The 11372-nt window shown below is 44.3% G+C and overlaps 1 protein-coding gene across 4 annotated transcripts in view; it reads right to left on the bottom strand.

The window, feature by feature from the left end:
- The window catches only part of SGSM3 (small G protein signaling modulator 3), a 43405-nt gene extending 35348 nt beyond the window's left edge, over positions 1 to 8057 (bottom strand). For all 4 annotated transcript variants that reach the window (XM_038550469.1, XM_038550466.1, XM_038550465.1 and 1 more), the window contains exon 1: positions 7928 to 8057. The gene's annotated coding sequence lies outside the window, so the exon portion shown is untranslated. The remainder of the gene's footprint in view (positions 1 to 7927) is intronic.
- Positions 8058 to 11372: the final 3315 nt, after the last annotated feature.

The following is an 11372-nucleotide window of genomic DNA, read 5'->3' on the forward strand; positions in this document are numbered from 1 at the left end:
TTTTGGTCTCTATCCATGGGATTACAATTCCATTGACCAGGCAAATAAATATACACACATGAAATGACAAACAGAAGGCCAGTTAAAAATAAGAGAAAAAAACACAAATATTTAATCAAAGTCCAAAGAAATAGAGGTTGATATGGAAAATCATAAAGGAGGACAGATAGGCACGCCTGGGTGGCTCAGTGGTTGAGGGTCTGCCTTTGGCTCAGGGTGTGATCCTGAGGTTCCAAGAACAAGTTCTGCATAGGGCTCCCTGCCAGGAGCCTGCTTCTCCCTCTGCCTATGTCTCTGCCTCTCTTTCTGTCTCTCTCATGAATAAATAAAATCTTTAAAAAAATAAAGGAGACAGATATTTATTGACTTAATTCATGGAGGGATATGTATACATTGCACTAGGCACCCAAGCAAGATTTAAAGGCTACAGTCTGAAAAGGAGACGGTCAATCACCACCCTCCCCCCTTTCCTATCATTAATGAATGAACTACATGATATCGGGATCTCTAGTCCTTATGAAGGGGATGATTTCAGACTTCTAGTCCTAAAGTGCTGTGATCCAAAGAGAAGAAAAGAAAAAGGCACCAGAGAGTAAGGAAGCCAAGTGAAAAAAATCTGAAGTTGACAGAATGAGCTGGATTCCCAGAACATAAAGCAGACCCAACGGTGATTTTGTGTTGAAGAAATGTTGACTTCTTCAACACCATTTATTGAGTGCCTACTACAAGCCAGGCACTGTTCTAAAGTGATAAGGACACAACAGTGCTCAAAACAGATAAAAATCCCTTTTTTTCTAGAATCTGGCATTCTAGAAGGGGAAACAAGTTATTTTTTTTTAAGATTTTATTTTTATTTATTCATGAAAGACTCAGAGACAGAGAGAGAGGCAGAGACACAGGCAGAGGGAGAAGCAGGATCCATGCAGGGGGCCTGACGTGGGACTCGATCCCGGGTCCCGAGGATTAGGCCCTGGGCTGAAGGCGGCGCTAAATCGCTGAGCCACCAGGGCTGCCCGGAAACAAGTAATTAAAAAAATAAATAAAAAGCTATACTGCATGCCAGGTGATGATTAGTGCTACAGAGTAAAATGAAGCAGGAAAAGGGATAGGCAGGTGCAGTTATTTTATTTTTTTATTTTTATTTTTTTAAAGATTTTATTTATTTATTCATGAGAGACACAGAGAGAGAGGCAGAGACACAGGCAGAGGGAGAAGCAGGCTCCATGCAGGGAGCCCGACGTGGGACTCAATCCCAGGACTCCAGGATCAGGCCCGGGCTGAAGGCAGCGCTAAACCGCTGAGCTACCGGGGCTGCCGAGTGCAGTTATTTCAAATGAGGGGTTCAGGGAAGGCTCAGTGAGAAGGTGAAATCTGAGCCAAGACCTGAAGGAAGTGACAGGCTGAGTGAAGTAGAGGTCTGGGGCTGAGCAAAGAGCAGTAGTGAGGCAGGAATAGAGTAGACCAAGGTGGTAAAGTAGGGAAAGGCAAGAATGGTTTGTTCTAGACTGATCTCTAGGTCTCAGAGTCTGGAGACATAGACTTCAGAATTGGAGAGAACTTTATAGGTCACTTAGTACAATTACCCATTAGATTATTAAACCCATATTGCCCTTCCCAAGCAACCATGTTGTCTTGGCTTGAACGATTTTATGTTTGTTTATTTATTTATTTTACTTATTCGTTTATTTAAAGTAAGCTCTATGTCCAATGTGCGGCTTAAACTCACCATCCCGAGATCAAGAGTCACATGTTCTACCAAGCCAGCCACACCGGGGCCTGAACAATTTTAGTGTATATGTATCTACCTCCACAGCCCAAGATAGCCTGTCCATCCTTGCACAGCCCAGCTTTCAGACTTTAATTAGTGCATAAATCTGTTTCCTAGTAACATCTACTCTTTATTCTTTTTAGGGACACACTGTGTGTACCACATGCTTCAGATGTTTGAAGATAACTTTCAAGTCTTCTCTCCCATTTCTCTTTTCAGGTTAAAGTCAACCACCAGTTGTTTTAACTCTTTTCTAAGTGACATGGTCATATGTCATTTAACAGTAAATTAAGGGAGTCTCAAATGCAAGCCCGAAAAACTGACTTTAACTTATATTATGTAATATAGGATTTATTAGAAAGATATGAAGTAGGGCACAGAACTGAGGAAAAGCTAAAGAATCAGGTCTTTGGGAACAAATACAGAGCAGCTCCAGTATCCACATATTAGGAATTAATCCATGATTGTGATGAAGGTTTGTCACTGTGTCATTCAACCTAAGATTCAAATTATTTTTTTTAAAGGTTTTATTTATTTAATCGAGAGAGAGAGAGAGAGAGAGAGAGAGAGGCAGAGACACAGGCAGAGGGAGAAGCAGGCTCCATGCATGGAGCCCGACGTGGGACTCGACCCCAGGTCTCCAGGATCACGCCCTGGGCCATAGGCCTCGCTAAACCGCTGAGCCACCTGGGCTGCCCCCTAAGATTCAAATTATAGGAGGAGCACATCTATTTGCTTAACACCTATTGGCCTAACCTGGGTCATGTGCCCACCACTTACTAGGTCTGGGATAGATTGTTTCCTCAAAGCAAAACTAAGTTGCTATTCCCAGAAAAACCTAGACTGGATGCTGAGTAGATCCAAACAACTTATATACACTAACTTCTCTCAAAATGTGATGCCTCAAATCTAACATAAGATTCAGGTGTGGAGGAGGAGCAAAGCCCCTACACTTGTTTTGCGACCTTGGGCAAGTTACCACACTCTGCCTCAGTTCCTATCTGTAAGACCATGATGGTCACAACTTTGTTGTACTTGTAGCAATCAAGTAAGAAAATGTATGTTATACATTTCCTGAGTCCAAAGCTAATTATAGTAGCCAATGCTCATTGACCACCTGTCACAGACATAGATTATTTTATGTAATCTTCAAAACAACCCTATGAAGTAGAAGGTTACTGGAGTCTGACTATCCAGATTCAAATCATGACTCCATCACTGATTTGCGTGACCTTGAACAAGTTACTTGTTGTGTCTGTTTCCTCACCTTAAGTAGGGGTAATTCTAATAACATAGAGGGTGATTGTGAAGACTGAAGTAATACAAGTAAAATTCTTAGAGCTATGCCTACTATATAATAAACACCCAATAAATAATAGCTATTACTATGACTGGTGGTAGTAGTAGTAGTTATCCCAATTTTATAGATGAGCAAAATGAGGCACTGGGAAGTTATAGCATTTAAGTGTTCAAAGTTTCAAGTGGTAGAACAGAATTTGAAACTCATTTTAGATACTCCTACCTACTATACTCCACAGACTTTGAAAGTTGGGGTGGGGGGGGGAAAGCAGTATTTGGACTTTAACCCTAAACTCAAGTCACACAAATTAAGGATATTTACAAATGAAACTCAAACAAAAGAAGAGGGAAATGAACTGCTGATACGTATCTTTAGAATACCAGCTAAAAGCCTAAGCAGGTATCTAGAGAAAACCAGGAATACTCCTATCATTTTGTTAAGAATAAGTTTTATCTTAGCCCTACTGGAAATCAGGCCCTTCCCAAGGGTAAGCCTTCTGATTAATCCCTTCAATCTCATTTTTTTTAAGATTTTATTTTTAAGTAATCTCTACACCCAACATGGGGCTGGAATTTACAAACCCAAGATCAAGCTCATATGTCCCACCACTGAGCCAGCCAGGAACCCCTTAATCTCTTTTCTAATGTTACTCTTATTTTTTAAAAGATTTTATTTATTCATGAGACACAGAGAGAGAGAGAGAGAGAGAGAGAGAGAGGCAGCGACATAGGCAGAGGGAGAAGCAGGCTCCATGCAGGGAGCCCAACGTGGGACTCGATTCCTAGTCTCCAGGATCACACTCCGGGCTGAAGGTGGCGCTAAACTGCTGGGCCACCAGGGCTGCCCTAACGTTATTCTTATTGACAAAGTTATTTAATGATTCCAAAGAAGTTAACTTCCCCAAACAATTCACAGTAGCAGAGAAAAAAAGACACACACACACACACACACACACACACACACAATAAATACCTGCATCATACTGAGAAAACTGTGAGCAAGGCATAATGGTAGAAGACACAGTTAAAACTCTGCCTATCAGGGATCCCTGAGTGGCTCAGGGGTTTAGCGCCTGCCTTTGGCCCAGGGCTTGATCCTGGAGACCCAGGATCAAATCCTGCATCGGGCTCCCTGCATGGAGCCTGCTTCTTCCTCTGCCTGTGTCTCTGCCTCTCTCTCTCCCTGTCTCTCATGAATAGATAAATAAAATCTTTATCTAAAAAAAAAAAAAAAAAAAAACTCCGCCTACCAAAAAAGGTAAATGCCTCTTGTTTATGAAGTATGACCATCAAGGAACCTAAATGTTCAAAAAGGTGAGGTGATTTTATGTACACTAGTCAAACAATGGTGTCTTCAAAATCAGTTCATGAAGTAAAGCTTCACTCAGTCATATGGTACTGAGAGTACTACCATGTTCTGAATACAATATCCTATGAAGTATTCATTCATCAAATATTTATTGATCACCTACCACTATTCTAGAAGACAGAGGTCAGCTGGTGAAAAAGATAAAGGCCGTACTCTCACAGAGCTTACATTATCAGTAGATATTATAAAAAAGAAATTGAGGCTCAGTTCCCAGGTCTGTTAGACTCTAAAACCTACACTATGTATTTTGACTATATTGTGTCTCACTGGAAAGACACAGCTTCTCCTAAAGTCCACACCTAACCACACAGTCCTGACAGGCTTGTCTGCAACAATTTAGGGTTCCTCTCTGTTGGCAGTCCAGTGTCACTTTCTCAGCGTTCTTACCCCAACTCCCAAGAGCAAAAAGATTGCTTGGTCAGTAGTTTAACACCTCATACTGACATGTATGAATTTCTTTTTCTCCCTCATTAGTCCCTAAACTCCCTCAGGGCAAGAGCCAAGTCTTAGCCTCTTTATAGGTCTAGATGATAGTACAGGAGATAACAGAGAGCTGAATGGAGCTCATGAGAACATTTCAACAGAGTAGAGAGAGGAAACCAGGCTGCAATGAACTAAGGAGTAACAGAAAGAGAGGGCAACGGTGTCTGCTCTTCAAGAACAAGTCTGGAAAGGAAAAAGAGGGAAGTGGAAGTCGTCTGAAGGAGAAATGTGATCACAGGAAAGTTTTATACTTTTCTAAGAATGAGAAAGATTTGAACATATTTGTTGGTAAGGTAATACAGCACAGTAGGAAGAGCAGGGCCGGCAGAGTCAGGCTTGAATTTGATTTCTGGCCTCACTATCCTGGCCTTCTGTCACTTACTATGTCGGCAGGCAAATCACTTAACCTCTGTACTTCAACTTACACATAAATAAAAAGAGAATGATAGAACCTATACTTCACTGTGACAATGACAGCACTTGGCAAACAGAGGAAATCCAATAAATGGTATTGATTATTACTGTATGTGTGGAAGCCTGGACTCTGGTGTTCTAACCCCTCCTACATAGCTTATGCTTCAGTGGATTTCCTATCCTAGTCTATGTGTAATATGTGATGGCAAAGAAACAGGATCCTTATTTCTTCTGTGTGTACCATCCTCTGTGCTATTCCACTTCTTTGTGACAGTCTGCATGAGCGCATGAATGGCTACTGTGGAAAATTACTGATGTCATCAGCTGAGGAAGTAGACAACCTGGAGAACAAGCAGATGAAACTGATGTTAAATCATCAAAATGTACAAGATTCTGGGCTCCTGCCAAAATTCATTGAGAACTAGGAAGAGAGAAACTGAAAACACAAACACAGAACATTGTTTAACTTCCTAAGCCAACAAGGTGTTCCCAGCATCCACCCCAGGCACAGAAAGATGGCTGTATGATAAAAGAGACAGTTCTCGGGGCTCCTGGGTGGCTCAGTAAGTAGGCTGAGCGTCCAGCTCTTGGTTTCTGCTCAGGTTGTGACCTCACAGTCATGGAATCAAGCCCTGAATGCAGTTCTGCACTCAGTGCACAGTCAGCCTCAGATTCTCTCTCAAATAAATTTTAAAAATCAAGGAAGAAAGAAGAGAAAGAAGAGAAAGAAAGAAAAGGTTCTCTCTTGAGTTCCTGTCTCAATATTTCACCCTAACGTCTGGTTATTTCTGTGAGGTGCTACTTGGGTTCAACCAACTTTTCCGCCATCTGACAAGTTTCCAAATTCGCAAGATTAGTATGCTTTTTAAATATTTTAAATAATTTTTGTTCACAGCCTTTTAAAATTAATGCTCTCGTGCTCACCTCAGCAGCACATATACTAAAGTTAATACTCTGGTCATGGGTCATGTTCACCTGTTACCCATACATGATCAACAGAAACACCTCACACCTTCCTCCTAACCGTATCACGCATCTCCAGGCTACTGTGACAATTAATGAAAAGTCTACATAGGGATCCCTGGGTGGCGCAGCGGTTTGGCGCCTGCCTTTGGCCCAGGGTGCGATCCTGGAGACCCGGGATCGAATCCCACATCAGGCTCCCGGTGCATGGAGCCTGCTTCTCCCTCTGCCTATGTCTCTGCCTCTCTCTCTCTCTCTGTGACTATCATAAATAAATAAAAAAAAAAAAAAAAGAAAAGTCTACATATATCTAGGATTATTGGAAGACAGGAAAGATAATGACCTCCATTTAGAATCAATTACAAATTAATCACGGAGAAGAGAAATAAATACGTAAAACAAAGATGATATAATTACTGATTAGAGTTCAGAGAAAGCTGGAAGATAAGGAAGAAGAAGATGAGGAGGAACAGAAGTAAGAAATGTATGTGTATCTACAAACTTAATTACAAACAATCACTAAAAGCTACAAGTAGGGGCGCCTGAGTCAGTTAAGCATCTGACTCAATTTCTGCTCATGGTGATCCTGGAGTCTGGGGATCCAGCTCCAAGTACTGCTCCCTGCTGAGGACAGAGTCGGCTTCAGATTCTTAACCTTTCCCTCTGCTTACTCTAAAACAAATAAAATCTTTTTTAAAAAATAAAAGCTGCAAGCAAACAAGTCAAAGTTGGAAATTCAGTTTTTGTGAATCAAGGTCTTATTAGGAACTTGAATTTACCAAGAAAGAATAAGAAAGAAGGGTTAAGGATATTCCAGGACATCTTTAATAACCCACCAAACCTCAAAAAAGCCAGCAACCAACCCACCACACATTTCAAGACTGGAAAATACGACAGTCATCCATCACAGAAAACAAACTTCAAAACATCTCTTCTTCCTCCATGTAAAAGCATCCTGGATCATTAAACTGAGTATAAGAATAATTTTCGGAATTCCAATCCCAACCACGCTGAGTGACCCCGGCTAACACACGCCTCAGTTTCCCCAGGTGTAACGAGTCTCGGCCTGAATCTGAGCCTGTGTTCTGACCCCGGACCTGAATCTTCAACGTCAAGTCACAAGTTAAACCTGAGAAGAGCCCGCAGCTCAAAGGTGCCCGAGGCAGCTTTAAAAAAAAAACAAAAAGAAAAGAAAAAGAAAGAGGTCCCCCCGCCTGAGGTGCGGCTTCTGTGAAACCGCTCGCGGCTGTGGAGGGGGAGGTCTGCTTTCGGGCTCGAGCCCCCAGGCTCCCCGCTCCCGCCCGCCGCGCTGCGAGGCCGCCCCCGGTCCGGGCGGGGACGCGGGGGCGCAGCGACACGCGGGTCCGAGCCCCGCCGCCGCCCCGCAGGCCCCGCCCCCGCCGCCGCCCCGCCACAGCCCGAGCCCGGCGCCCCCCGCCGGCGCCCCATCCCACGCGGGCACCTGCAAGGACCGACCCCGCCGCTCTCCCGGCCGCGGGCGGCGCTTCTCCCCTCGTCTGCCCCGTCAGCCCGTCCGTCAGGCGGTCGGTCGGTCCACAGCCGCCCCCGCGACCCCAGCGGAGGGGCGGGTGTGGGCGCCGGGCTCCGCAGACCGCTCCTTCCGCACTCACCTGCCTGGCGCGGGATGTCTACCTGGCGGCCGCCAGTCCCTGCCACCTCAGTGCCAACCTGGGTCTGACTCGCGGCTCCACCGCTCCGACCCAGTCAGCGCTCGGCGGCGCCACTGCGCACGCGGGCCGGGCCGGGCGTAATGCCGCGGAGCATGCTGGGGGCTGTAGTCCTCCGGGACCCCACACACGAACCTCCTTCCTAGCCCAGACCCGGCCCCCGGGCGGTAGCGGGGGGTGGGGCACATTAGTCCTCCGAAGCCCAATTTTAGCCCAGCAATATCCACTGGACTTTCATGTGCACTGCAGCCCGAGCAGCTCAGGGTAATATGGGGTGGACCGGCGGTTGGGATGCAGGACAGATGCGGCAGGACTCTGGAAAGGAGCGGCCCTTACATTTTTTTTTTGTTTTGTTTTTAATAATAAATTTTTTATTGGTGTTCAATTTGCCAACATACAGAATAACACCCAGTGCTCATCCCGTCAAGTGCCCCCCTCAGTGCCCGTCACCCATTCACCCCCACCCCCCGCCCTCCTCCCTTTCCACCACCCCTAGTTCGTTTCCCAGTTAGGAGTCTTTATGTTCTGTTTCCCTTTCTGATATTTCCTACCCATTTCTTCTCCCTTCCCTTCTATTCCCTTTTACTGTTATATTCCCCAAATGAATGAGACCATGTAACGTTTGTCCTTCTCCGATTGACCTATTTCACTCAGCATAATACCCTCCAGTTCCATCCACGTTGAAGCAAATGGTGGGTATTTGTCATTTCTAATGGCTGAGTAATATTCCATTGTATACATAAACCACATCTTCTTTATCCATTCATCTTTCGATGGACACCGAGGCTCCTTCCCCAGTTTGGCTATTGTGGACATTGCTGCTATAAACATCGGGGTGCAGGTGTCCTGGCGTTTCATTGCATCTGTATCTTTGGGGTAAATCCCCAGCAGTGCAATTGCTGGGTCGTAAGGCAGGTCTATTTTTAACTCTTTGAGGAACTTCCACACAGTTTTCCAGAGTGGCTGCACCAGTTCACATTCCCACCAACAGTGTAAGAGGGTTCCCTTTTCTCCGCATCCTCTCCAACATTTTTGTTTTCCTGCCTTGTTAATTTTCCCCATTCTCGGCCCTTACATTTTCTAAATATTTAAGTGCTTTCTTCACAGGTGTACAGAACCAGGCTTAGACCAGTCCGAACCACTCTTACAGAACTCACAAGCCCTGGAAGGAGCCACAAATTGGAACAAATTTGGTTGAGGGCATGCCAAAGAAATTCACTCTCCAGGCATGTATAACCCGGGGGTGGGGGTGGGGGGTGTCAGAAGCCTGAGTTTGGGTCACTCAACCACACTAACACTTAGCTCATCCATAAAATGAGAATGTGAACTTATGGTCGTGAGAACTAGATGCTGTTTCAGAAAATGTTAAATAAGGCACAGTACAAATGAACAGTCCAGGGATGTAGAAGGCCCATCTCCATAGGATACACAGGTCCTAGTAGACATCAGATTCTGTCCTGAAAAAAAAATGTGTTGGGGGCCTAGCAGGCTCAATCTCTAGAGCATGTGACTGAGTCTTGGGGTTGGAGTTTGAGTCCCACATTCAGTGTAGAGATTATTTAAAAAAATAAAATCTTAAAAAAAAAAAAAAGAAAAGAAAACGAGTTTATCACCATTTAGGAAGGTCACCTTTTTAAAAGCATAGTATTTCAGGAGTGTTGTCCTAGACATGTCTCCCTACTTAGAAGAGGTAAATTTAGTTTTAAAGCTGCTTATTAATCTAAGCATGGGTTCCCATTGGTGTTCCAAGGGGGTGATGCCTGGGTCAATGAATGGAACCATATGCAAAGTCTACACATACAAGGCAATCTCAGTTGTGACCTCACTGTATTAGGCTCACTTTGCAAAGTCATGTTATTTACAACATCCCTGTGAAAGCTGGGTGAATTTTATCATTTGAATTTTAGAGGACCTGGGAAAAGTAGTAAGTGGCAGAGCAGAGATCTGAACCCAGTTTCTGAGGACAAGTTCGGTTTCCTTTCCAAATTCTTTTTTTTTTTTTTAAGATTTTATTTATTTATTCATGAGAGAGAGAGAGGCAGAGACACAGGCAGAGGGAGAAGCAAGCAGGCTCCATGCAGAGAACCCGATGTGGGACTCGATCCCAGGACTCCAGGATCACGCCCTGGGCCGAAGGCAGACGTTAAACCACTGAGCCACCCAGGTGTCCCCAAATTCTGCTTAAACAAAACCAACGCACCGCCCCCCAACCCCCACCCCGTTGCCTTAGAGCAACAAATTCCATTCTTTTTAGTGTGGTAACATCCTTTTCTGTCATCTCACAACTTGCAGGGGCTGTATTTCCTAAGTTTATCTTTATGAGGGAACACAATTTCTTGAGACAGTTGTCACGTCAGCTGAGGTGTCAAAACTCAATGGTTAAGTAATGCTAGCTTCAGCATGGGCCCCTTAGGTTTTTGCAATGAACCATTAGCATTTCATTTTTGTTAACTTTCCCTACACACTTAAAAGGGAACTAAGGACTTGTCAATACTTGCCAAATAAAGCTTCCAGCCCTCCTCTAGCATTCCAGTGGAATATTTATCAGAGATCAATACTGGGTAGGCCAGGGGTCCTTGGTTGGCTCATTCTGTGGAACATGCAACTCTTAATCTCAGGCTGGTGAATTTGAGTCCCACACTGGGTGGAGATTATTTAAAAACCAACAAAACAAAAACAAAGCTGGGCAGGTCCAACAGCCACAGGAGATAGAAAACCAGTAGTTCTAAGAAATGGCAGACTAGCTAGCAATTCTATGAAACTTTCTAAGTGCCGTGTGAGAATTCAACATACATATTTCACCTCCATTAGAGGACAAAAGCGAAAAAAGAAAAATGGCACATTCTTAAAAGCTTCATAGGATGCTACTCAAGGCAAAGCCCTTCTCAATTTTTGCCACAGGAAGGGTGGATGGAGCCAGGTACATTGAAGAAATTCAACCAAGCACCAAGCTGGTAGGAAAAGGAACATCTGCATCATGATAAAGGGTGGATTATAAGACGATAAAACCAAGGGGAGCAGTGTGGATTTGTTGAAGTTACATCTCAAGAGCACCTTTTCTCAGTGGTGCTTAATGAACTGTAATGTGTTCAGATGATAAATGGTGTATGTGGGGATCCCTGAGTGGCTCAGTGGGTTTAATGCCTGCCTTCAGCCCAGGGCGTGATCCTGGAGTCCCGGGATCGAGTCCCACGTCGGACTCCCTGCATGGAGCCTGCTTCTCCCTCTGCCTGTGTCTCTGCCTCTCTTTCTCTCTGTGTCTCTTATGAATAAATAAATAAAAATCTTAAAAAAAAAATGGAGTATGTCCCATTATTGAGGAGCCATTCAGCACACTGCTCCATAAGCTCCAGGAAGACAGACTGACTTGTTCACCATTGTATTCTTA

Source organism: Canis lupus, chromosome 10, assembly GCF_011100685.1.
Source record: "Canis lupus familiaris isolate Mischka breed German Shepherd chromosome 10, alternate assembly UU_Cfam_GSD_1.0, whole genome shotgun sequence".
NCBI classification, from domain to species: Eukaryota; Metazoa; Chordata; class Mammalia; order Carnivora; family Canidae; genus Canis; species Canis lupus.